The sequence below is a fragment of the Herpailurus yagouaroundi genome, unplaced genomic scaffold (genome assembly GCF_014898765.1).
Source record: "Herpailurus yagouaroundi ecotype Mexico unplaced genomic scaffold, PumYag 142, whole genome shotgun sequence".
Taxonomy (NCBI): Eukaryota; Metazoa; Chordata; class Mammalia; order Carnivora; family Felidae; genus Herpailurus; species Herpailurus yagouaroundi.
The window spans coordinates 28,279,594-28,305,933 of record NW_024412397.1 but is presented as its reverse complement, the minus strand read 5'-3'; the positions used below and the strand labels follow the sequence as shown (position 1 = coordinate 28,305,933).

The window sequence follows — 26,340 nt, the reverse complement described above, 5'->3', positions numbered from 1 at the left end:
AAAATTCTCTCTCTCTCTCTGTCTCTCTGTCTCTCTGTCTCTCTGTCTCTCTCTCTCTCTCTCTCCCTCTCCCCAGCTTGTGTGCTTTCTCTCTCTCTAAAATAAAAAATAATATAAAAATTTTTTAATTAAATTTGTTTATAGGACATAAAGAGGGGCACAGGTCTGGCAGAGTTGGTAGAGCAAGTGACTTTTGATCTTGGGGTCATAGGTTTGAGCCCCACCTTGGGTGTAGAGATTACTTAAAAAATAAAATCTTAGGGGTGCCTGGGTGACTCAGTGGGTTAAGCATCCAGCTCTGCTTTTCAGCTCAGGTCATGATCCCATAGTTTGTGGGATCAAGACTCACATCAGGCTCCCAGACTGACAGCACAGAGACTACTTGGGATTCTCTCTCTCCCTTTCTTTCTGTCTCCCCACCTCCACCCTGCTCACGCATGTGCACGCATGCACGTGTGTGCTCTCTCTCTCTCAAAATAAATAAATCTTGAAAAATCTTGAAAAAATTCATAGGACGTAAAAAAATGGTATTTCTTGCATACTTGAGTTGGAGGATAAATTATCACCCACTAGGAATGAATTCTGGAGCCTTTAAGTCCTGCAACGTTGCTCCCCATCCCCCTCTTCTGCCCCCCAAATTTTGCCAAGACTTGAACTGGTCCAGAATTTAGCCCCTCATCCCCTCATCTTTTGCCTGTAGTGTGGCCATTTGGAGAATGTTTTATCATTCTCAAGACTGGATGGTGGCCTGTCCTCATGGCAGCCTGGCACCAGCCCCAGAAGGGGAATTCTTCAGCCACGAGACGTCCCCTTCCAGACACTGAAGGCCCCAGTAAGGCAAACTGTATCCTTCGCTCAAGGAAGACGGAGAATAGAAGTGTTGTTCAAGGCCAAGCCCCAGGCATGAGAGGGTGAGGAACCCAGGGAGACCAGAGAAGAAGCTCCACAGGAAAATGAACCCAGGTGGGTGGGGGTGGGGGTGGGGGTGAGTCTGTGTGGGATAGGAAGGATTCCTCTAGCCAGCACTGGGCCATTGGGAGCAACGTGCCCAAGCATGCCAGGAGATCTATAGAGTTCTCTCTCTCTCTCTCTCTCTCTCTCTCTCTCTCTCAGACCCACTGGTCACCTCCACTCTACTAAAGACCTCTTCGAAACCACAAGCATCTCTATCCCATCTCCAGCCTCTCTCTTGTGCCTGCTGTCCCCCTCCACCTCGATGCAGAGCCAAAGCTCCCGAGGAATGGTGTGGTGACAGAATGTCTGACTTTCTCATGCTTCTTTAGCCTGGGGACACAACATCTATCTCTGAGGTAGACTGGGGAGGAGAATATATGTTGAGAGGAGGAGAGCACACCAGCAAAGAGAAGAGGGGAAACTGAGTGGGGACTGGGTTGGGGGGGGGGGGGGACAGAGGAAGGAAGGAGAGCTTGGGTTGAAGTTCCCCCAAAAGCAGGGTCTGAGACAAGAGCTTGTACATAGGTAGTTGACTTGGGAAGCTCCTCGGGTAGAGGAGGGAGGGACTGGGAAGAGTAGCATGTGGAAGGAAGGAGAGCCATTCCGGGGGAATGCTACCACATTGGTCTCCGTGGAGGCTGAACGGAGTATGGTCCTGCTGGTCGCCTCTGAGGAGCACTGCAGAAGGGGCCATAGAGTTGTCCACCCGAGGGGAAGAAGACAGGACACTCATCTACCAGTTTCGGCCTCTGCTGGCTGAGTGTCACCCCGTGGACTGTTGATTCCTTCTTTCCTCCAGGTTCATCCAGAGTCCTCTGTCTGAGGACAGGAGGGAAGCGGAAGAGGCATGCAGCCGAAGCAGAAATGTGGGCCAAGAAGATGTGAGCCGGGACACAACGCAGGAGCGGAGGGTAAAGAAGATGCAGCCAAAGAATGGAGGGAGGAAAGAAAAGAGGGAACAGCGGTGGGGAGGGGAAGACAAGACAAATGTGATTGGTCCCTGTTTGGGGGAGAGATATAAGCCCAGCAGGGGCACCCTTGAGCATCTGGGGACCCTCTGCAGAGCTCCTGATATTGGCTGGGATGAACCCTCAGTGTCACTGCCTTGTCTGCCACTAGAATCTGACAGGCTGTCTGGCAGGCACAGGGGAGCCTTGGCAGTGACAGGACATCCCCACCCCCTGGTAGCCAGGGGCAACCTCTTTGGGGCCTTCCAGGAAGATAAGCTGCCTCCTTAGTGTTTCTGGCTCTTCTAGTTCAACAACGTAGACTTAGGGTTTCTGGCTGAAAACACACGTCTCCCAAGAGGCAGATTAATGGCATATGGTTATACAAAAGGATCGTCACCTACCAGAATGAAGGCAAGCTTCCTGCAGTCCCTGTGGCAATAGGAAATCCAGTTTGGGGTACGGTTGCCACCCTTACTCCAAAGGGTTGGGCGAGGAAATAGGCTCTTGAAGCTTCTGAGGTTTACAAAGGCCTGAAACGTCCCATATTTGTATTCTGTTTACACTGTGCGCCCACTGTCAGCCCACCGCAGAGCGGGACTCTCCCCATACAATACTGACCTTTCCCTCTCTGACTTGTTTTAGTACTAATAATCAATAGCCCAGATTTCTCTCTCAACTCTCTTCTTAATATTCTTTCCCTTTGAGTTATTCTTGTCTTCTTCAATTGTAAATGCTAGAGCTTCGTGGTTCCTGGTATACGAGGACTGAGAAAACAGTTGGGGCTGGGGCTTGGTCAGAACACATAGATGAATGTGCGTTAGATTGGTCCTCCCAGGCTGTCAGATTGTTGTGACTTGAGAATTCTGAAGAACCTGGCTAACCAAGAATATCTCCCTCCTCCCAGCTGACCTGCCTAGATGTCTGAAATTCCTATCTTTTATGTCATTCCCTGATGACTTCTAGAGAAGTGTTTATTTTAGTTGGACAAAATGCCATCACCTGGGAGAGGCAGTGTGTTAGTCAGCTATCACCCTAGTAAGAATTGGGTTGCTTAATTAATTTTTGTTACGATGTGGAGACTAGAAGCCTTAGAAATTGAGTCCTAGGCCAGGATGTTTTGGGTGTCAGAGGTGGGGAAGAGAGAGGCAAAGAAGGCTACAGTCCTGGGGCCTTGAGTGGTGACAGGTGACAGCACTGACTGGGTCAAGGAGGGTGCTGGATGTAGTGAGAAAAGACACACCAAAGAGAAATTGATTTTACAGTTTGCCTTAGGTAAGGCCACCTTGTACATCCCATAAGCAAGGTCTTAGGTCTCTGAAGGCAGGGACTGGCCGGTGTATATCTTGTACATCCTTCAGACTGACCCACAATACATGGGTGTGTGTTCTCTTAGGTGACAGAATGGAGCCAGCTGTGCACACATAGTTCACTCAGTGAGGCCTCCCCATCACCCCAGGGAGGGATCTTGAGCTGCCTCCCCGGGGAGTTGGTCTTTTGCTCTTCTGGGGACTTGAAGGACTCATGGCAAAAACCACAAGTGGAATTAAAAGCCGGAGCAGCTCTACTAAGTGCATTAAGGGACACATTTCTCCAAAAAGCAAAATTAGTAAAACAGAAACCAAAGCCTGTTTTCTGCAAAATAAAAGGGTGCTCTTTCAGGCCCCCTTCTTGGCCTGGCGGTTACTCGTGGTTCCCAGTAAATGACAGTTGCTCCAGAGGAGGGAGTCCTTTGGAAGAAGCTGCCTGGTTTCCTGCATCCCTGGGTCTGGCCCGTCTGGCTGGCGAGGGCCCTCCCAGCCTGCTCCCCTACATGGGTTCGGTAAACCTCTGCTTTGTCTTTCCCCCAGGGGCCCGTCCTGTTTCCCAAAGCCCGGTGCCTTTGCACTGACTCCTCAAGAGAGGAGTCACATGAGATCCTCTGCTTCATTTAATTTTAGGTTATTGTTGCTGCTGTCAGTCTATTGAAGTACTTTAATGAATGCTCGTATTGTTCTCAGGCTGGAGCCTTTTTCAAGTGATCAGCACATTATAAAACACAATAATGAGTCTAATTCCCACCCCCCCCAACACACACACGCGCGCACACACACACACAATGGCATCGCTAAGGCCCCCAGATATGTGCAGTGGTGAAGAGTCTGGGGCAGCAGAGCTGGGTTTGGTCCTGACTCTCCTGTCCAGTGCTGGTGACCTGAGGCAAGTCATTCATTCATTCACTCATTCATTCATTCATTCATTCATTCACTCACTCATTACTGAATGTGTGATGAGCAATTATTCAGTATCTCTTTGTGTCATATAATCTCTGCAAAATGTTAATAATACCTGCTCTTACTTTCCTGATACCTTTCCTGACTGTTTAGAAGAGCTAATGAGGGGCGCCTGGGTGGCTCAGTCAGTTAAGTGGCCGACTTCGGCTCAGGTCATGATCTCACAGACCGTGAGTTCAAGCCCCGTGTCGGGCTCTGTGCTGACAGCTCAGAGCCTGGAGCCTGTTTCAGATTCTGTGTCTCCCTCTTTCTGACCCTCCCTTGTTCATGCTCTGTCTCTCTCTGTCTCAAAAATAAATAAACGTTAAAAAATTAAAAAAAAAAGAAGAGCTAATGAAATCATAGTGTTCAAGGTAAACTGCATATACATATGTTGTTTCGGCAAAAAGATGAACACAAGGGGCGCCTGGGGGGTTCAGTTGGTTAAGCGTCTGACTTCGGCTCAGGTCACAATCTCACGGTCCATGAGTTTGAGTCCCACATCGGGCTCTGTGCTGACAGCCTGGAGCCTGCTTCGGATTCTGTGTCTCCCTCTCTCTCTGCCCCTCCCCTGTTTGTGCTCTCTCTGTCTCAAAAATAAATAAATATTAAAAAAAAAAAAAAAAAGATGAACACAAAATTGGAGGAGAGGGAGGTGAGGGCCCAAATCACAGCAGTTGATACATCACTTGTATGAGAAATACAACTATTCTGGACTGTCTCTGCCCTGTATTTTTGGATCCCAGGCTTTCCTCAAGCCAGACTTTGCCTGGGATACCTCTCTCTTCATCTCTATCCTTGGAAGCCCTGCTTTCTCCAAGGCACTGGTCAAAAGCTTCCTCTTCCACAAAGTCCTTCTTGCTCTCGGGAATTAATTTCTCCCTCCACATGCTCTTCCCCTGCTTTGGGGATTGCTGTGTTCCACCCGTGAACTACTGTGATTTGTTTCTAGAATGAGCCCTATTACTAGACAGACACCAGTGTTCTGGAAGGAGGTATGGGCTGTTCTTTTCCAGGAATCCTGGCTCTGCCCCTTCAGCTCATGTAACCTTGGTCAGGTGCATTGTCTTCTCTGAGCCTCAGTCTCCTTCTATAAAACCTACCTGCCCTTACTGACTGTGGTGAGGATAAATGAAATACCACATGTGAAGGGCCTAACACCGTGTGCCTTGCTTTTAGTGGCCGGGCTTGCAATAGATGTCTTTTAAATAAAATTGAAGGGCATGCACGCATACTTCTTTGGGCGCTCCTAAGACACACGTGGAGTAGATGACCGCTTAAGGGGTGCCAGTGAGGGGGGGGGCCCTGGGTGGCTCAGTCGGTTACGGGTCCGGCTTTGGCTCAGGTCATGATCTCGGGGTTCGTGAGTTCGAGTCCTGTATCGGGCTGTCTGCTGTCAATACAGAGCCCTCTTCTGATCCTCTTTCTCCCTCTCTCTGCCCCTCCCTGGCTCATTCTCTCCCTCTCTCTCTCTCAATAAGTAAATTAATTAATTAATAAACAAAGAAACAAACAAACTTAAAAAAAATAGGTGCCATTGAGGAATGTTGGGACCATCTCCCCACAGGATTTGGTACCTGAAATATCACCATGAAAGATTAATTCCTCCTCAAAGTCACTCCTTTATGTTTCAGTACCACCGGGAAAGGCAAAGCATCCAACTACTCCACCTCCTGGGGTCTTGGGTGCTGGCAGCATTGGCCACCGGTGAAAAAGTAGAGACACTACAGGGAAAGGGAGGTGAGGAGTCTGAAGAGAGATTTGGTAGGATTGGTCTTGCTAAAAATAACTTGTTTATTTAAAACATATATTAAGGGACACCTGGGTCACTCAGTAGGCTAAGCCTCTGACCCTTGATTTCAACTCAGGTCATGATCTCATAGTTAGCCCCATGTAGGGCTTAGTGCTGACAGCACGGGGCCTGCTTGGGATCCTCTCTCTCTCTCTCTCTCTCTCTCTCTCTCTCTCTCTTCTCAATAAATAACTAAATAAACTAAAAAAAAAATACAACCAAGTATATTAATTTTCAGTCCAAGTTTTTAGGATTCCGAGTGGTTTTTTCCTGATGCCAATTCTCTGACAACAGTTAGGTGTTCAACAATTCAGTTCAATTCTGACACTAACTACCCAGAGTTAGCCTAGACCCCACAAGAGGGCCCCCACTTCAGGTGCCAGTACAGGAAAAGTCCCCAGGCTACCCACACTTATGCCAGGCAGACTACAGATTTGGGGGTCCCCATGACTCTCCCATAAGTTCGGTAATTCGCTAGAAAGTCTTGGAACTCAGGAGAGTATTTTACTTATGATTACTGGCTTTTTATAAAGGATACAACTCGGGAAGAGCCAAATGGAAAAGAATCATGGTGGAAGGGGGGCTGGGGGCTGGGACAGTTTCCGTACCCTCCCCCAGAGCGCCACTCTCCCAGCGTCTCAATGTGCTCCGCCAGCATGGGGGCTCTGCGAATGCCGTTGTTTAGGGGTTTTTATTGAAGTTTCTGGATGTAGGTACAACTAATTAAATGAGTGGCCGTTCATGACTGAACTCAATCTCCAGCCTTTCTCCCCTTCCTGGGATGGGGGTGGGGCTGAAAATTCTAACCTTCTCCTCCAGAGGTCTGTCCCTCTGGCAACCAGCCCCCAATGTGAAGCTACCTGCGGGCCCACCAAGACTCCCCTCATTAACACAAACTCTGAAGTGTCTGAAAGGGCTTTCTTAAGAATGACAAAAGGCATTCTTAGCACTCAGGAAATTCCAAGGCTTTTAGGAGCTCGGTGCCAGGAACTGAGGACAAAGACCTTACAGTTTTAATTAGGCCACAGATCCCCTGATGTCGCTCTTACTTAAATACCATAGTTTTCAGAGCTGGAGAGGGGAAGGTGGGGGACAGGGGACCTTCTCCATAAGGCTGGTGTTTCAGTTGCTCGGAAGTCCTTGAGTTTTTTTTTTTCAAATCACGGTGTATCTTTGGAACTCCCTTATCTGCACGCCCCTCCCCCGCCTGCCCAAGGAAGGTCCCTAGGGCTTCAGGCCCTTCCCTTCTTTCCTAATGCTTTCCTCCCCTCTCCTTCGACAGTAACCAGATTTAGTCTCTCCCATCCCAGAGCTCTACCTGCCCCCCAGTGTGATCAGCGTGGGGTCAATGCCTTGCCAGGTTGTTTGTGGGCAGAGAGGATCTGCTGTCTGTGGTCCTGCTCATAACACTCAGTAGAGGTGGAGATGTCACATCCTGCTCTCCTACTGGCGCTTAAGGAACTCAGCCCAGCAGGCCCAGACTCCTTAAGCTCACATCCAGCCCCCTACCTCCCTTCAGGCCTTCCCTCTCCTCGCCCCTCTGCTGTGCAGCCACAGGCAGTCTGGCCCTGGGGTTGTTGTCCTCCAAACATCCCAGGGACTTTTTCACCTCTTGCGCCTTTTTCCCCAAGGTCAGCTTCTCTGCATACTCTTTTCTCCCGTCACATATATTTATTGGATTGTCCTGTCTGCCAGGCTCTGTGCTGGACACCCAAGGGGGCTTGGAGAAAGAGAGGCAATGGGCTTTGCCCTTGGCGCTGACTCTCCTCCTTTGTAACAGAGGTGGGGCGGGCTCCAGGTTCCCTCAGGCATCTCCCGTTGCCCTGGACGAGTCTGCCTGGCTTCTCCCAGCCTCTCGCACCACTTCCTTGTCTTGACATCCTTTCCGGTTTCTGTATCTCCCTAGGCAGATCCTCAGATGGACTTCCTCCATTCACACCCACGAACGAGTGTCTCTCCCAGAGCAGGGCCCCGTGGTCTCCGGTGACTCAGATGGGTGAGGAAGAGGAGCATGCACCACAGGCACCTGGGAGGGCAGATGTTACAGAGGGAACAAGCTGCTCCTGTGATGGGCAGTGGAGTAGAAGATTGCAGCTTCCAGCCTGGAAGCCCCGCAAGGTTGGGTGCTGTGTCATTCAGAGCTAGTCCTTACAGGAAAAAAATGAGAGGGCAACACACATTTGTTGAAAAAATTTAAACTATCTTTTGCATTTATTTTCATGTTTTAATACAAGTTATAGACTTTCTTGGGGCGCCTGGGTGGCTCAGTCGGTTAAGCATTCGACTTCAGCTCAGGTCATGATCTCATGGTCTGTGGGTTCGAGCCCCACGTCCGGCTCTGTGCTGACAGCTTGGAGCCTGGAGCCTGCTTCGGATTCTGTGTCTCCCTCTCTCTCTGCCCCTCCCCCACTTGTGCTCTGTTTCTCTCTCTCTCTGTCTCGGTCTCAAAAAATGAATAAACATTTACAACAATTTAAGTTACAGATTTTCCATATAGAAGGGATATCAAGGGGGTCACCTGATTGGAAAGAGGGACGGGGAGCCCGAGACAGAGGAGCCTCGCTCAGCCACCCCAGCGAACAAGGGAGCTGAAGGAGGTGTCCCCTCCCAGCCACTCTTAGCTGCAGATGGCTCCACTTGTATGACATCTTCTGCCCTGTTCCATTCTGGTTCCATGCGGACTTGGCGGTTGAGGTGGCAACATCATTGTAAAGCAGTGCGAGTCTGTGCCTGTACTAACCAGTGAGGTGCTGGCCTGGACTGTTGCCATCAGAACAAGGACCCCCTTTACGGAGTGTTCTCTCTGAGCCATGAGTTATGCTGATAACTTTACACACACCAGTCACTTCACTTAACCCCCAGGAGAGCCTACAACGTAGTATCAGGAGTCCTCCGTGTTGAACAGGTGAGGATGTTTATGCTTGACAGGATTGCTCAACTGCCCAGAGGTCACAGCTAGAGGGAGGCAGACCTGTATCCAAATTCAGACCTGCCAGACTCCAGAGCCCCTGGTGCTGATGACCATGTGACCTTTGCCACTTGGAATCCTTAGAATGTTCTAGATGGCCTTCCACGTGGAGGACGTAATTTAATTCTGTGAAATAATGCTCCAAGGCAAAGCAAGTAGTGTTAACTCTGGAAGTGGCGGCTTGTTTGAGGTTATGTGGCCACCAAGTGCAGAGGTGCAGCACTTCCCTGTATAGCAGGTGCTGGGAGATTGGAGTGAATGCTGGTTATGCTGGGGGTGGAGGGCAGATGGGTGGGTGGTTACACTGGGAGGGGGGTAGCCCAGCTCTTAGCAATCTGAGAAGAGTAGGGGCAGCCCAGACACCAGAGATGAGAGCTCTGTCTCTCAGATCTCCCATTTTCATCATCTAGAGAGTGGTTCTAATAATAACATCCACCTTGCAGGGGGAAACAGCAGAAGTAATGTGCTTGGTCGGGAGGGAACAGACTATAGCCCAAGCAAGGCCAGCCACACTTTGATGCTACTGTTCAGGCCACCATTTGTTTAACATTTATTCATTTTTGAGAGACAGAGACAGACAGAGCATGAGCGGGGGAGGAGCAGAGAGAGAAGGAGACACAGAATCTGAAGCAGGCTCCAGGCTCTGAATTGGCAGCACAGAGCCCAATGCAGGATTCGAACTCACTGACCACGAGATCATGACCTGAGCTGAAGTCAGACGCTTAACCGACTGAGCCACCCAGGCGCCCCTAAAAATTTTTTTTTTAACGTTTATTCATTTTTGAGAGACAGAGTACAAGCGTTGGAGGGGCAGAGAGAGAGGGAGACATGGAATCTGAAGTAGGCTCCAAGCTGTCAGCACAGAGCCCAATGCCGGGCTTGAACTGACGAACCATGAGATCATGACCTGAGCTGAGGTCAGACACTCAACCAACTGAGCCACCCAGGTGCCCCGAGGCCATTTCTAACAGGAACCTGCTGCAGGCCCAGCCCCAGCGCAGGTGATGCATCAGGTGCAACAATAATGCTGAGGAGTGATTCAGACAAGCCTGGCCCTGGCCTCCAAGGCTTACGACAGAAGTTGAGAGAACCATTGCTATGATTCAGTAATAACATTGCAGGTAGGCTAAGGGATGGACGTGTTTGTAGGACAGGGTCTGTGAACAGAGGTTTCTTGACAAATTTCTGTAGAGACAATGGGATGGAGAGAGTTGCTAGTGATATGGATGGTGGCTGGACTGGACTGGTTTTATGGAGATGGGATTTCAGGAGCTTGCAGAGCTGAGCATGGCACGCACATGAGATTCTGGGAGACATTTCAGTATCTACAGCACTGATAAGAATGTCAAAGAAAAACCATGGTGCTGCCTGGGTAGCTCAGTCAGTTAAGTCTCTGACTCTTGATTTTCCAGTTCAGGTCATGATCTCACGGTTTATGGGATTGTCAGCTCTGTGTTGACAACATGGAGCCTGCGTGGGATTCTTTCTCTCTCCCTCTATGCCCCTTCCCCATTTCTCAAAATAAGTAAATAAACATTAAAAAAAAAAAAGATTGTCAAAGAAAAACTAGACAGTATTAGTCCACATTTACACTTTCACTTCAAGACTGACAGCTGTGATCTTGGTAATTAAATTTTCTCCTCTTCTTCTGAAAGAGCTTGGGCTCTTATCACTACCCCCAACTTCTCAAGTTCTTTGGGGACTAAGGTGGCAGGGAAATCAATGAATAAACGAATGCATGAATAAGTGAAATATCATACATAGACAAGATGTGTATCTGGCACACAGTATGTTCTCAGCCTCAAAGAGGTAGCTGGTGGTAGTGGTTGAGAAAGCAAGCTCTGGACTTGGATTGTTTGTGTTGGAGTCCAGTACTGATGTGTGACCTTGCCGTTCTGTGCCTCACTTTCCCTTTTTGTCACCTGGGGTTGGTAGTAGTACCAAACTCATAGGGTTGTTGTGAGGATTAAATGACTGAATCCATTTAAACTCACGGCACACACACACACACACACACACACACACACACACACACACACTGCACAGTGCCTGGCACATAGCGGGTATTAAAAAAAAGTTAGCTATTAATATAAAATGATTATCAATTTATTAGTTTAGCCGTGGATGGAAAATTCTCATGCTTGTGCGCAGTCAACATACATGAGTGAACTGGGGCAGCTGAAGCACCTGATCTGATGGGGACACTGATGTTAAGGGGAACGTGGGGCTAGCGCTGTGATTTTCATAATCTCCTCTTGGGTAGTGGTCACCCCAGCTTCCAGCTTGGTTCCTGAAAAAGTAAAGACCTTTTACATGTTCTCCTTAAGCTCTTACTTATTCATTTTTCAGAACCCTGCCTTTGGGAGTGCCGGTCCTTGGCTAGATCTTGAATTATAAAGTTTGTTCTCAGTACCTCTTCTCTCTCCTTCTAAGCCCTATATCAGCCAGGTAGCCAGCACCCACTTCACCTTTCCTCCAGGTTCCACGTATAGCACATTTCTTTCAATCACAGACGACAAGAAAAGGTCTCAAAAACTCATAGAATGCACAGATGCATCACCCCTCCCACGCTGAAGTGCAAATGAGAGCAGTGACTCTGAAGAGGTGGAATTTGGGGCGTCTGCAGCCCATAGGGGAGAGCAGGGTCTCCCTGGCTGATCCGGTTTCACCAGCAGGTGGCGGTCTATATGCCAGGCCTGTAGGGTTCCTGACCAGAAAACTCCAATGGGATGTTGATGCTACTGCAAGAGAAGAGCACAGCCGAATTTTCACCAGCCAAGCTGTCACCATCTGCAAAAAAGTGGGGAGAAAATGTTACAGGAAATACTAGGCGTTCAGGAAGACACAAGCGACATGCACTCGAGAAATCAGAAAATACTTTAATTTGCACCAGTGCTGGCCCAGCAGAATCACCTCCAAAGGCTGAGCACCCAGCTTGGGTTTTATTGATCCTTTATACATGTGTGCTTCTGGGTTGGGCAGGACTAGTACAGTCAAGCTTCTGGTTCCTGGTTGCTGGCTGGAGCAGGCAAGGAAGGAAGAGGCAAGCAAGATTACAGAAGCCAAAAGCACGCAAGGGAGTCCAGGCTCAGACATCAGGCTGGCCCTTTTTATTTGCTCTTACTGGCTTTCCTTTTCATTCCTGGCGGCCCCCCCCCCCCCCCGCCTTGATTCTCAAATTGCTGTAGCCAACTTAGAGAAAATCAGTTTGTGGGGGCCAGGGAACTTTGCTGCCACGAAAGGAGCGGTGAAGAGTCACTCAAGGATTCAGACACTAGGAGCTCCCTGAGGGAAGGCTTCAGAAGGGGTGAATAGTGAGAGGTGCACTGAAAAGGGAGCACTGTCCTTCTTTTAGGGCATTATCCTTGACTTGCATTGGCTGATTTCCGACCCTCTGGGAAGGACATTTCCGGAAGGGAGCTGCCTCATCAGATGGATGGAGCGCGGGAAAGGAGCCGGGGAAGCTGGTTTCCGCACGCTGGGCCCTCTGCGGCTGGAGGATTGCGTTTTCCTGTCCGCTAGATGGCGCTGTCTGGCTTTCCCTCGGCTTCCCGAGCCAGTCCCTGGAGGCCGCCGCCGCAGCGGCCGCTCTAGCCGACCGGCGCGGCCTCTGTGGTTCCGGGCGGAAGTGAGGCGCCGAGCGGAACGGCCTCTGGTGACATTTTCTCCGGGCGGCGCGGACGAGTGAAGGGACTTGGTGGTGGAGGCTGTGGAGGTGGCGAGATTCGCCTTAGCCTCGGCGGGGCTTTGACTGCGACCCTCTGCTCGCCGCCGGGGCTTGTGCTGAGGAGGAGAAGGCGGCGGTGGACGTCGCGTCCCGAGTCACCGCGGCCGGGGGAGTCCCGGCCGGGGGGTCGGTGCGTGCCCCGACGGGGCGCGCGGAGCGGGCGAGGAGGTGCAGAGCTGCCGCGGAGCGCAGGTGAGGCGGGAAGGTGCGCAGGGCCGCGGCCCGGCTGCGGGTCGAGCCGTGGGACCGGGCTGCGTCCCGGGGAGGGGTCGGGTTGAGTCGGAGGGGTTCGGGCCGCGGGTGTGGGATCTGCGGCGCCCGGGCGCCCGGGTCGTGAAGGGCCCGGCCGGCGGGCGCCTAGTGTTCGCGCCCGGACTTGGCGGGAGGCGCGGCCCGGGTGGGGGCTCCCGAGAGGAGCGGAGTCGCCCGACGCCTTGTTCGCCCGCCCGCCCGGCAGTGACCCTCGGGTCCTCCCGGCTTCGCCCAGCTGGCGGGCGGAGCTCCCTCTCCTGTTCCGCGGGCCGCGGGTCCCTGTCCCTGGGGGCTGAGAGGAGGCTGGAGATGCCGCAGCCCGCGGGCTGCTCGGGGGAGCCGCTTTTCGGCCTGGAGTTGTCTTCACGCAACTTTCCTGCGTCCCGGCCCGCCGGGGAAGCGGCGGCGGCAGCTCTGCCAACTCTGCCAGCTCCGCGAGCGGGGATCTGGCGCCGACACCTGCCCCTGCTCCCGGGAGCCCAGGCAGCCGCCCCAGCGCCGCGGCTGCCGCGGCCTAGGAGAGGGAGAAAAAGCTTCCTTTGGCTGGCGCCGCCTGCCTCTCGGCGCTTCCACTACCTTGGGTCGGCAGACGCCTCCAGTCGATGGAGGGATGTGTCAGCCTCCAGAATTGACGTCTGGTGGAGAGTTTGTCAACTTTCTTTGGAAAATCGGCGCAAATGTTAAACTGACGGATCCCAAGTCAATGATCATTGTCTTCTCTGGCTCTTCCCAGAGAATTTTCACTTCTCCGCACTAGCGCTTCCTACTTTGTAATTAATTTCTTATAGCACCGACCTCAGTTTATTGTTGGGGCAGCAGCCCCCACGAGAACAGCAGGCTATGCATTCTTTCATTAATTTACTTTCCTTTAATTTTATTTTACTTATTCTGAGAGAGAGAGAAGGGGAGAGAGGATCCCAAGTAGGCTTCCCGCTGTCAGCGCAGAGCCCCATGGAGGGCTTGAGATCATGACCTGAGCGAAAATCAAGAGCCCACGCTTAAGGGACTGAGCCACGCAGGTGCTCCTTATTTTCCCATTTAAATCGTCCTCTCTGCTGTGTCAGAATAGAGTCTCTCAGGTTGAAGGAATGAACGTCTGTGGGTACTTGTTCTAGCTTGAACCGCCCGAGCAGTTTATGCTTAGATGTGCTTTTCACTTCTTGACTGAGCTTTTGCTTTCTGAATCCTTCCAGCCAGTAGGATGAAAATCCCACTGGTGATGCTTTGTCAAGGTTGGACCTCTTAATTACAAATACATCTGGCAGTTTTGCCTAGCCTATTATTGTGTAGTGTAGTTGGGCACATGCTAACAGTTTGAATCACTCCCTTTCTTCTCCAGGGATATTTTAAGGATGGAGGCTATTAACTTTCTAATGTAGTTTTGCTGATCTAGGCAATCTGGATTCCTCCAGCAAGAGCATTGCCTTTTGGTTTAACAAGCATTTTTAGAGGCCTACAATTGATAGTTATTACCTGATGTCCTGAGGAGTCATAACGCTAACCGTTTGTTAGTAGGAAGTGTGATATTTTGGTTGTCTAATTACTACGAAGTGTAATATTTTAGTTGTCTAATCTGGCAAATATGATGCCTCATTTAGTGCTTTATGCACAGTAGGTGCTTAGTAAATATAAAACTGAGTTAAATTTTTAATAGAAGTTAGTTCAGGAAACTAAAATGGAATTTACTGCAGTGACCTATGCTACTTTGAAAAGGATCTCAATGAAATTTCACGCAGTTCCATTGAGAAATAATATTTTTAGCCATTTTTTGGTAAATTTTAAAAATGTTTTTATTTATTTTTGGGAGAGAGACAGAGACATAGCATGCGCAAGAGCACAAGTGGGGGGAAGGGGCAGAGAGAGAGGGAGACACAGAATCTGAAGCAAGCTCCAGGCTCTGAGCTGTCAGCACAGAGCCTAATGCTGGGCTCAAACTTGTGAATTGTTAGATCATGACCTGAGCCGAAGTCGAATGCTTAACTAGCTGAGCCACCCAGGCACCCCTTTAGCCATTTTTAGATCAGAACGCTTTTCAGTATGACTGTACTTTTTTTTTTTTAATGTTTGTTTATTTTTGAAAGAGAGAGACACAGACAGAGTATGAGCAGGGAAGGGACAGAGAGAGGGAGACAGAATCTGAAGCAGGCTCCAGGCTCTCAGCTGTTAGCACAGAGCCAATGCAGGGCTGGAACTCATGAGCGGTGAGATCATGACCTGAGTCGAAGTTGGATGCTCAACTGGCTGAGCCACCCAGGCGCCCCATACTTTTGAAACTTCAAGCCATATATTTTTTCATAATGTTAACATGTAGATGTAAACTTCAATACAGGTGTAGACAACATGAAAAGCAGAGAGAAGCTGCAAGGTAATTATACCTGAAGCATCAGCTAAATGGTTTCTTAATGAAACAATTTTTTCTGACATTTTTTTGTGGAAAATGAGTGGCCTGGATTTTGGAGCTGGAAACTTTCCCCATTGCTAGCTTCATATTACGTTCACAGTGTAGTTGTTAAATTCCTCACTAATTTAGTGTATATTACTCTTAAATGCATTTACGAATGAGTGCCATAAGGCTCTTTGTTTTATACTTTTCATGATTAATCCCAGATCTGTATATTAAGGATAAATTCAGCTTTAGATTCTGTTGGAACTGAGTGTTCACTGTATGTCCTTCAAAGATTTTATTTGATAGTGACATTGGTACTTTAAGGCTCCTTACTATATGACTAGTAACTTTTATGTAACTTGTAAACTCATTCAAAGAATTGTTTTGCTGGGATATTCAGTTTTACAGTTTTGTTCTGACATGTGCATGAATAAATTTGATGTATGGGCAATTAGAATGTTTTTTGTTTTGTTTTGTTTCTTTTTAAAGTTTGGAACTGGTATGTACTAGACACCCAAACCCTACGTTTGTAATTTTGACAAACCATCTTAGACCTTTCTGATTTTCCTGCATGTAACTAGGGATGTGAAAACACATGTATGTTCATGTTTACATGCTTGTAATTGACAGTACTTGAGAGAACCTGTAAAATAAATATGCTACTTTTGGGGTGCCTGGGTGGCTCAGTCAGTTGATCATCTGACTTTGGTAAGAGTATAATCTCATGGCTCGTGGGTTTGTCTTCACATAAGTTTCTGTGCTGACGGCCTGGAGCCTGCTTCAGGTTCTTTGCCTTGCCCTCTCTTTCTGCCCTTCCTCCGCTTGTGTGCTCTGTGTCTGTTTTTCTCTCAAAAATAAATAAATATTTTTAAAAATGCTACTTTTTAAATTTTTACTTTTTTTTTTATTGTGAATGTTTTATTTTATTTTATTTTTGCCTTTCAACTTACTATTTTATTTTATTTTATTTTATTTATTTATTTTTATTTATATATGAAATTTATTGTCAAATTGGTTTCCATACAACACCCAGTGCTCATCCCAAAAGGTGCCCTCCTCAATACCCATCACCCACCCTCTCCTCCCTCCCACCCCCCATCAACCCTCAGTTTGCTCTCAGTTCTCAACAGTCTCTTATGCTTTGGCTCTCTCCCACTCTAACCTCTTTTTTTTTTTTTTTTCCTTCCCCTCCCCCATGGGTTCCTGTTAAGTTTCTCAGGATCCACATAAGAGTGAAACCATATGGTATCTGTCTTTCTCTGTATGGCTTATTTCACTTAGCATCACACTCTCCAGTTCCATCCACGTTGCTACAAAAGGCCATATTTCATTTTTTCTCATTGCCACGTAGTATTCCATTGTGTATATAAACCACAATTTCTTTATCCATTCATCAGTTGATGGACATTTAGGCTCTTTCCATAATTTGGCTATTGTTGAGAGTGCTGCTATGAACATTGGGGTACAAGTGCCCCTATGCATCAGTACTCCTGTGTCCCTTGGATAAATTCCTAGCAGTGCTATTGCTGGGTCATAGGGTAGGTCTATTTTTAATTTTCTGAGGAACCTCCACACTGCTTTCCAGAGCGGCTGCACCAATTTGCATTCCCACCAACAGTGCAAGAGGGTTCCCGTTTCTCCACATCCTCTCCAGCATCTATAGTCTCCTGATTTGTTCATTTTGGCCACTCTGACTGGCGTGAGGTGATACCTGAGTGTGGTTTTGATTTGTATTTCCCTGATGAGGAGCGACGCTGAACATCTTTTCATGTGCCTGTTGGCCATCCGGATGTCTTCTTTAGAGAAGTGTCTATTCATGTTTTCTGCCCATTTCTTCACTGGGTTATTTGCTTTTCGGGTGTGGAGTTTGGTGAGCTCTTTATAGATTTTGGATACTAGCCCTTTGTCCGATATGTCATTTGCAAATATCTTTTCCCATTCCGTTGGTTGCCTTTTAGTTTTGTTGGTTGTTTCCTTTGCTGTGCAGAAGCTTTTTATCTTCATAAGGTCCCAGTAATTCACTTTTGCTTTTAATTCCCTTGCCTTTGGGGACGTGTCGAGTAAGAGATTGCTACGGCTGAGGTCAGAGAGGTCTTTTCCTGCTTTCTCCTCTAAGGTTTTGATGGTTTCCTGTCTCACATTCAGGTCCTTTATCCATTTTGAGTTTATTTTTGTGAATGGTGTGAGAAAGTGGTCTAGTTTCAACCTTCTGCATGTTGCTGTCCAGTTCTCCCAGCACCATTTGTTAAAGAGACTGTCTTTTTTCCATTGCATGTTCTTTCCTGCTTTATCAAAGATGAGTTGGCCATACGTTTGTGGGTCTAGTTCTGGGGTTTCTATTCTATTCCATTGGTCTATGTGTCTGTTTTTGTGCCAATACCATGCTGTCTTGATGATGACAGCTTTGTAGTAGAGGCTAAAGTCTGGGATTGTGATGCCTCCTGCTTTGGTCTTCTTCAAAATTACTTTGGCTATTCGGGGCCTTTTGTGGTTCCATATGAGTTTTAGGATTGCTTGTTCTAGTTTCGAGAAGAATGCTGGTGCAATTTTGATTGGGATTGCATTGAATGTGTAGATAGCTTTGGGTAGTATTGACATTTTGACAATATTTATTCTTCCAATCCATGAGCAGGGAATGTCTTTCCATTTCTTTAAATCTTCTTCAATTACCTTCATAAGCTTTCGATAGTTTTCAGCATACAGATCCTTTACATCTTTGGTTAGATTTATTCCTAGGTATTTTATGCTTCTTGGTGCAATTGTGAATGGGATCAGTTTCTTGATTTGTCTTTCTGTTGCTTCGTTGTTAGTGTATAAGAATGCAACTGATTTCTGTACATTGATTTTGTATCCTGCAACTTTGCTGAATTCATGTATCAGTTCTAGCAGACTTTTGGTGGAGTCTATCGGATTTTCCATGTATAATATCATGTCATCTGCAAAAAGCGAAAGCTTGACTTCATCTTTGCCAATTTTGATGCCTTTGATTTCCTTTTGTTGTCTGATTGCTGATGCTAGAACTTCCAGCACTATGTTAAACAACAGCGGTGAGAGTGGGTACTTTTTTTTTTTTTTTTTTTTAAGTAAACTCTGCACCAAATGTGGGGCTTGAACTCATGACCCCAAGATCAGGAGTCATATGCTGTAGTGATTGAATCAACCAGTCGTTCCTAAAAACGTGCCATTAATGTGTTTTCTTTTTTTTTTTTTAATTTTTTTTTCAACGTTTATTTATTTTTGGGACAGAGAGAGACAGAGCATGAACGGGGGAGGGGCAGAGAGAGAGGGAGACACAGAATCGGAAACAGGCTCCAGGCTCCGAGCCATCAGCCCAGAGCCCGACGCGGGGCTCGAACTCCCGGACCGCGAGATCGTGACCTGGCTGAAGTCGGACGCTTAACCGACTGCGCCACCCAGGCGCCCCCATTAATGTGTTTTCTTTTGAACCCTACTGATTTTGGTATTCTGTATTATTTTAAGAATCTGGGGTCAGATAAATTTTCTTGGATAGCTGTGGTAAAAATGAAATAGACAGTAATAAATGAGTAAAAAGCTGACTGTAGAAAGGGGGAAGAGCTATTGAGAAAACAGGACAAACAGGACACTTATTTATTGATTACTTTGTGCCAGTAGTGCTCTAGTTGCTAGAGCTATGCTTGGTGAATAGGATTGACCAGGTCCTGATGCTAAAGGAACTTAACCATTTAAACCGGCATTTGTGGGGCACCTGGGTGGCTCAGTAGGTCTGACTTTGGCTCAGGTGATGCTCTCACAACTCATGGGTTTGAGCCCTGCGTCAGGCTCTGTGCTGACAACTGAGTCTGGAGCCTGCTTTGGATTCTGTGTTTCTGTCTTCTCTCTACCCCTTTCCCCCTTCTCTTCCTCCCTTCTCCCCCCCACCCCCACTGCCCCTCAAAAATAAAACAAACATTAAAAAATTTTATTTAAACCGGAGTTGGGATGGGTTTCCAGGTGGGCGTTCTAGGCTAGGTAACAGCCTATGCAAAAGTCATGAGTATCAATAATCTTGACTGGTTAAGTGTGACCAGTGCCTTCAATTTACAGAGGGTTATGTTGTGAAGGTACCTTAGTCTGCTAATAAATTATTTTCTTCTTTTAGGGAAAAAAGGTTCAGGTGGAATATGAAGGATGCAATAGGCATTCCTTTTAGAAGATTTTCTTCATCCTTACGTTCAATGAGTAGAAATGTTTCTGGTTTTCTTTATTTTGGGTTGATTGTTATTTGTCAGACTGAAGTAATTTGATAGTTATTTTTCTTTAGTTTTTATTAAAATTTTTTTTTAACGTTTATTTATTTTTGAGACAGAGACAGAGCATGAATGGGGGAGGGACAGAGAGAGAGGGAGACACAGAATCGGAAGCAGGCTCCAGGCTCCGAGCCATCAGCCCAGAGCCCGACGCGGGGCTCGAACTAGCGGACCGCGAGATCGTGACCTGAGCTGAAGTCGGAGGCCTAACCGACTGCGCCACCCAGGCGCCCCTTTTTTCTTTAGTTTTTAAATTCTAGTCTTAAATTTAAATTTGACTGTTGTTTTGAAACTTTTCTAAATCTTTTAGCATTTATCTTTAATTGTACCTATATTCCTTACTCTTTCAGGGCTCATGTTGAACTTAGGGGAAATAAACAGTTTTCTGCTTCTGCGTGGGCAGCTTCTCAGCACAAGTGGGATTGATGTTCAGTCAGTTTTCACACTCAGCCTACAGGTCCTTGTGGTGAAAGGAAGGAGCAGGGTGAAACTAAGAAGTATTTCATATTCCTTCTATATTTCTGAACTAAGGGAGGAAATGTGTGTTATATATATTATACATATTTTTCATAATGTTAGCAGATGATAATAGTAGACGTGGTTTAAAAATACCATAAAATAACCAGTGTGACTCACATTTGATGAGTGTCTTTTTTAGGTTTTGTGGCTTTATGGCGCTCATTGTCAGTTTTGATTTTGTTCTCTTTCATGTCCCTATTCAAAACAAGGATTTCAGCCTCTGTAATTTAATAGCAAAAAGATACATGGTATAAACCCTAACTTACTAGTTTGAATTTATTCAATTTAAAAACTACCTAGATGAGTATTTTCTAGTTAACTGAAGATTAATTAAAAGTAGAAACCAACCACAGAATTGACTTACGTGTATGTGTCTGTGGGGTTGTTTATACCTGATTAAATTAAAATCCCATTTACTGAGTAGGTGACAGGTGGGAATGGGTGGAAAGATGAAAGAAACCATTTCTGCCTAAGGTACTCAAATCTAGTGAACCAGATGACTTCTGAGTTTCTTTCCTGCTCTAAAATGTGAAGAAAAGTTGGGTGCCTGGTGGCTTAGTCGGTTAAACATCTGACTTCGGCTCAGGTCACGATTTTGAGGTTCGTGGGATCTGCATTAGGCTCTCTGCTGTCAGCACAGAGCCCGCTTTGGATCCTCTGTCTCCCTCTCTCTTTGCCTCTCATCCACTTTTTTCCTCTGTCAAAAATTGAATAAAAACATTAAAAAAAAAAAAACAGTAAAGTTTTGGGATGCCTGGGTGGCTCAGTTGGCTGAGCATCCTACTTCGGCTCAGGTCATGATCTCATGGTTCAAGCCCCGTGTTGGGCTCTGTGCTGACAGCTCAGAGCCTGGAACCTGCTTCAGATTCTGTGTTTCCCTCTCTGTCTGTCCCCTGCTTGTGTTGTCTTTCTCTTAAAAAGAAACAAACATTAAAAAAAAGTTTTTTTTAATGTGAAGAATAGTGGGCTATAGGAGAAAACGGTACTGTAAAACAAAATAATTATAGTGTGGAATTAGTCTTTTCCATTATAAAATCAATTTGTTTTACTGATTTATTTTTTTTAAAGTTTATTTGTCTGAGAGAGAGTGTGCACAGGTGGGGAAGGGGCAGAGGGAGTAGAGTGAATCCCAAGCAGGCTCTGCACTGCCAGCGTGGAGCCCGATGCGGGCTCCAATTCAAACTATGAGATCATGACCTGAGCCAAAACCAAGAGTCTGATGGTCAACCCCCTGAGCCACCTAGGTGCCCCTCTTTTGTTTTTGTTTTTAAATGACATTTTTCTTAAATGGGTCTCTAAGTGTAGAAGAAAATGCGGACTTGAGTGTTCTTTTTTGTACTGCCAGTTTGTTTACAAAATACTTTTTCCTCTGCCTGGATTTCAAGTCCAAGTATTAGTAAGTTCTGGTCATTTGTTCAAAGATTACCAAAATTAAATCTGTTGAAACTTATAGCAGTCATATCCAAGAATGTGGATAAATTAGGGTTGTGCTTAAGTAATTTAGAATATTAAGTTTTCGGGGCACCTGGGGGCTCAGTCGGTTAAGCATCCGACACTGGGTTCTGGCTCACGTCACCATCTCATGGTTCCTGAGTTTGAGCCCCACATCGGGCTCTGCGCTGTCAGTGCAGAGCCTGCTTGGGATTCTCTCTCTCTCCCTCTCTCTCTAGCCCTTCCCTGCCTGTACCCCCTCTCTCTCTCTCAAAATAAATAAGCTAAAAAAAAAATTAAAAAATTTAAGTTTTCATTAGCATGGCAAACATTAGGGAAACAAGATATGGACCAAAGTGTTTAGAAGTTATTTTTTATTGAGTTGTCTGGTTAAAAAAAAAACTTTTATGATGTTCTGAGTCAGCATTTTGTTAGATGCCTTATAATTAGAGAAAGGTATTGTTGGGGATAGGGAAGTTGGGTGTGGACTAAAACTCTGGGAAAACAGAACTGTTTTCCTTTCTGTGTTAAGAACAAAAACCTCATGTGGTTAAGATTTTAAGCAGTATCCTGTCTGCCTTAGTTTAAAAAAATTTTTAAGTTTATTTATCTTTGAGAGAGAGATAGAGAGCAAGTAGGGGAGAGAGAGGCAGAGAGAGAGGGAGACAGAATCCCAAGCAGACTCTGTGCTGTCAGGGCAGAGCTGGACCCCGTGGGGGGTGGGGGTGGGGGCGCTGGCTCAAACCCACCACCGTGAGATCATGACCCAAGTCAAGACCAAGAGTCAGATGCTTAACCAACTGAGCCACTCCAGCACCCCTGGCTGCCTTCGTTTTAATCTAACATAGAAGCATAGTTTATTCTTACATCAACACTTTATCATCAAGGGTTTCCTATTATTTTACTCCATTGCAGTCCCCTAAATGATTTGCTCTGATAAGTTTTTGGTATCATTTATCTTGGGGACCTCAGATCCCACCATGTGGTGACCCATCTTTATGTGTTCTGTATTCTGAGGGAGATAGAAATGGCCAGAGCAGAAATCTTGGAGAAAATCTAGAACCTGTTCTTTATCCTTAATTTACACCAATGTTGCTTTTGAGTAGAGGGTCTCTCATTAGCCATGGTGCATTCTCTGCATTTGGTAACTTCCTTGGCTCTCGATGCTGGTTTATTCACAGCCTGGGGCTGGGCCAGATGCATGTCAGTAGTGGTAGTATCTGTAACATGAAGTGATTTGAGCAGCCATTATCACTCTTGGCCTATTTATAGAGCTTATATCAGTGGAGAAAAGTTGGCTGGCAAGCAAGCAAAGTTGCTCTCTTCCTGTGGTTGCAATCTCTCAATTTATATTTCAGTTTGGATAGGCCAAATCCATTCAACTGCATTCATTTTTAACATTCCTTTTCAGTACTCCAATCTTTTAGCACTGCAGTTTCTTAGTCAACTTCACTTTTTTTTTTAATTTTTATTTAAAAAAAAATTTTTTTTAACGTTTATTTATTTTTGAGAGAGAGACAGAGCATGAACGGGGGAGGGTCAGAGAGAGGGAGACACAGAATCTGAAACAGGCTCCAGGCTCTGAGCTGTCAGCACAGCTGACAGTGTGTCGAACTCACGGACCGTGAGATCATGACCTGAGCTGAAGTCGGCCGCTCAACCGACTGAGCCACGCAGGTGCCCCATCAACTTCACTCTTAAGGAAAAAACCCAAACAACTATTCCCACACTGAGAATAATTAGCAATAATTCTTTACTATCATATAATATTTAGTATTCAGATTGCTCTGTTGTCTCATAAATGTATTTTTATACTTAACTCAGATTGAGTCAAATAAGGTCTGTAATGTTTTGTAATTTAAAGGTCCCCCACTTTGTTTTTTTCCCCTGGCAAATTATTTGTTGAAGAAAATTTTCCCAGTTTGAATTTGCCAGTTATATTCCGATGGTGGTATTAAACGTGTTCCTCTGTCCCTTTGGTTTCTTGTTATTTGGCTTTAGGTTTAGAGGCTTGATCAGATTCAGTTTCTATAATGTATAGTCTCTCCTTTTTCTTTGAGGGGGGAAAATATTTTATAGGTGATGTTGAGTACTTGCATTAGGAGGCACTTAATGTTTGGTTCTCTGTGGTATTAGCAGCTCTTGATAATCACTGCTGAACTCCATTACTTAATTACTCATAACTCCTCACTCTGAATGCCCTTCATCATTCCCAGTTCTAACCTTTTATACTGTACCTTGTTTATAGCCTCTTCGACCTCTTCCGTTTGAGAGCTGAGAGAAGGGAAGGGATGGATTGCTGTGGAGAAGAGGGCTATTTCAACTATATTATAGTTTTGTAGGAGTTTTTATTTCAATCCTGATCTTTGATTACTGCATTGCCCATTTTATCCATGCTACAACTTCTGAGTAGAAAACTAATCCTAAATGCAACAAATAATCAAAAGAAATCTTGAAAAGCAGTATTTGTTTTGAGATATTAGTGCTTACTTAAGATAAGGGTACTATTGTCATTAAAGTAAGTTAGTGTTTATATATAAAAATTAGAAACAAGGTTAATTTTTCTACTTCAAAGGATTTGGCAACACCACCATTAGGGACATAATGGAATCTCTTCCTAGAACTGAACATCTAGGAAGAGGGGGCTTCTTTTTATTTTTATATCCAAGTTGATAGTACTGTTAAGGTGTTTCATTATTAGTCATGGTGATTTTTTAAAATGATTCTTCAGTTCATCAATTTAACAAATATTTATTAAATATTATGTATTAGGGCGCCTGGGTGGCTCAGTTGGTTAGGTGTTCCACTTTGGCTCGGGTCGTGATCTCACAGTTCACAAGTTCTGAGCCCCGCGTTGGGCTCTGTGCTGTCAGCTCAGAGCCTGGAGCCTGCTTCATTCAGATGCTGTATCTCCCTCTCTCTCTGTCCTTTACCCACTCAGGCTCTGTCTCTCTCTGTCTCTCAAAAACAAATAAACGTTAGAAGAAAAAAATTAAAGGGGCACCTGGGTGGCTCAATTGGTTAAGTGTCTGACTATGGCTTAAGTCATGATCTTGCATGGGTTTGAGCCCCATGTCGGGCTCTGTACTCACAGCTCAGAGCCTGGAGCCTGTTTCATTCAGATTCTGTGTCTCCCTCTCTCTCTGCTCCTATCCCGCTCATGCTCTCTCTCTCTCAAAAGGAACCAACATTAAAAAAAAATTTTTTTTTTTATTAAAAAAAAAGCAAAACTTCAAAACACCTTAACTTGGGCTCTGTTCTTTTGTTTTTTTAAAGTTTTTAGGTGCAGGGTAGTCAGAGTTTGACAAAGAGCTTAGAAAATGGTTTGAAAGACTCACAACTGATTGTCATGGATTTTTTTTTTTTTTTAACTTTGGTCCCAATTATTAGGAAAGCTATTCTTACTTAAAAAAAGAGCAGTAGATACAAACTATAATCTATTTTATATCATAACTGTCTTGGAGGCAGAAACTTCTCTCGTTGGTGGTAGTCTCATGATTTTTTTTAAAGTTCCATTAATGTAAGAAGTATTTTTACAACAGTGTAGAAGTAGTCTAGTTGCTTTGATTTTCAGTGCTAGGAGAGTGCATCATTTTTGAATCATAGTTTCAGTAATAAACACAGTTGAATACTTAAACTGTAAAGAAACCCCACAATTTTTGAATTTTGAAGGCAAGCCTATTAAAAAAATAACTTTAAAATATTTGTTTAGACTGCTGTGAGACTATTTATTTATTCATTTTTTAAGATTTTATTCTTGTGGCGCCTGGGTGGCTCAGTCGGTTGAGCATCCGACTTCGGCTCAGGTCATGATCTCGCAGTCTGTGAGTTTGAGCCCTGTGTTGGGCTCTGTGTGACAGCTCAGAGCCTGGAGCCTGCTTCGGATTCCGTGTCTCCCTCTCTCTCTGCCCCTCCCCCTCTCATGCTCTGTCTGTCTGTCTGTCTCTCTCTCTCTGTGTCAAAATAAATAAACATTAAGAAAATTTAAAGATTTTATTCTTTTTAAGTAATCTCTACACCCAACATGGGGCTCGAACAACCCTGAGATCAAGAGTTGCATGCTTCACCGACTGAGCCATCCAGGCGCCCCTGCTGTGAAGCTATTTAGACTGCAATTCCCTTGCTTAATAAACTCCTTCCCTATTAATATGTCATAGTTTTTACTTTTATTGGTTAATTGGTATGCCGTGGGCATAATTTTAAGTAAGTGCGGTGTAGAAAAGTATATCTATTTTTTTTTTCAAATATAAATATACTAAAGAAATGGTGGTTTGGGGGTTTCTACAAAGTAAAAACAATGGATATTTGTTTTTAGGGAAAGTTATCAAAGGAGTAGCCTTGTTTACCTCTTAAATGTAAAAGGTAGATATACTTTGATTTACATGAAATAAGATTTTTTTTGGTTAAAATTTACTTACTTTAAAAAATATTTATTTATTTTGAGAGAGAGAGAGCCAGCAGGGAAGGGACAGAGAGAGAGGGAGACAGAGAATCCCAATCAGGCTCTGCGACTGCCAGCACCCAGCCGGATGTGGGGTTCAAACCCACGAACTATGAGATCATGATCTGAGCTGAAACCAAGAGCTGGACGCTTAGCTGACTGAGCCACCCATGCACCCCATAGACATACATATACATGTATACGTATCTAGCAATCTCTACATCCAAAGTGGGGCTTGAACCCATGACCCTAAGATTAACAGTCACATGCTCTTCTGACTGAGCCAGCTGGGTGCCCACAAAAGATGTATTCTTGTATAATTGTGGCAAAACCAAATTATGAAGTGGTTTAGTATTTATTTAAACATTGATAGTTTGTATTAGTTGAGCCATAGATATAAGGA

The 26,340-nt window shown here is 45.7% G+C and overlaps 1 protein-coding gene across 6 annotated transcripts in view; it reads left to right on the top strand.

Moving 5' to 3' along the window:
- Window positions 1-12,575: 12,575 nt before the first annotated feature.
- ARK2N (arkadia (RNF111) N-terminal like PKA signaling regulator 2N) overlaps window positions 12,576-26,340 on the top strand; it is an 87,955-nt gene continuing 74,190 nt past the window's right edge. For 2 of the 6 annotated variants that reach the window (XM_040478921.1, XM_040478923.1), the window contains exon 1: window positions 12,576-12,832. The gene's annotated coding sequence lies outside the window, so the exon portion shown is untranslated. The remainder of the gene's footprint in view (window positions 12,833-26,340) is intronic. The other 4 variants (XM_040478919.1, XM_040478920.1, XM_040478924.1 and 1 more) reach the window with 4 other exon arrangements.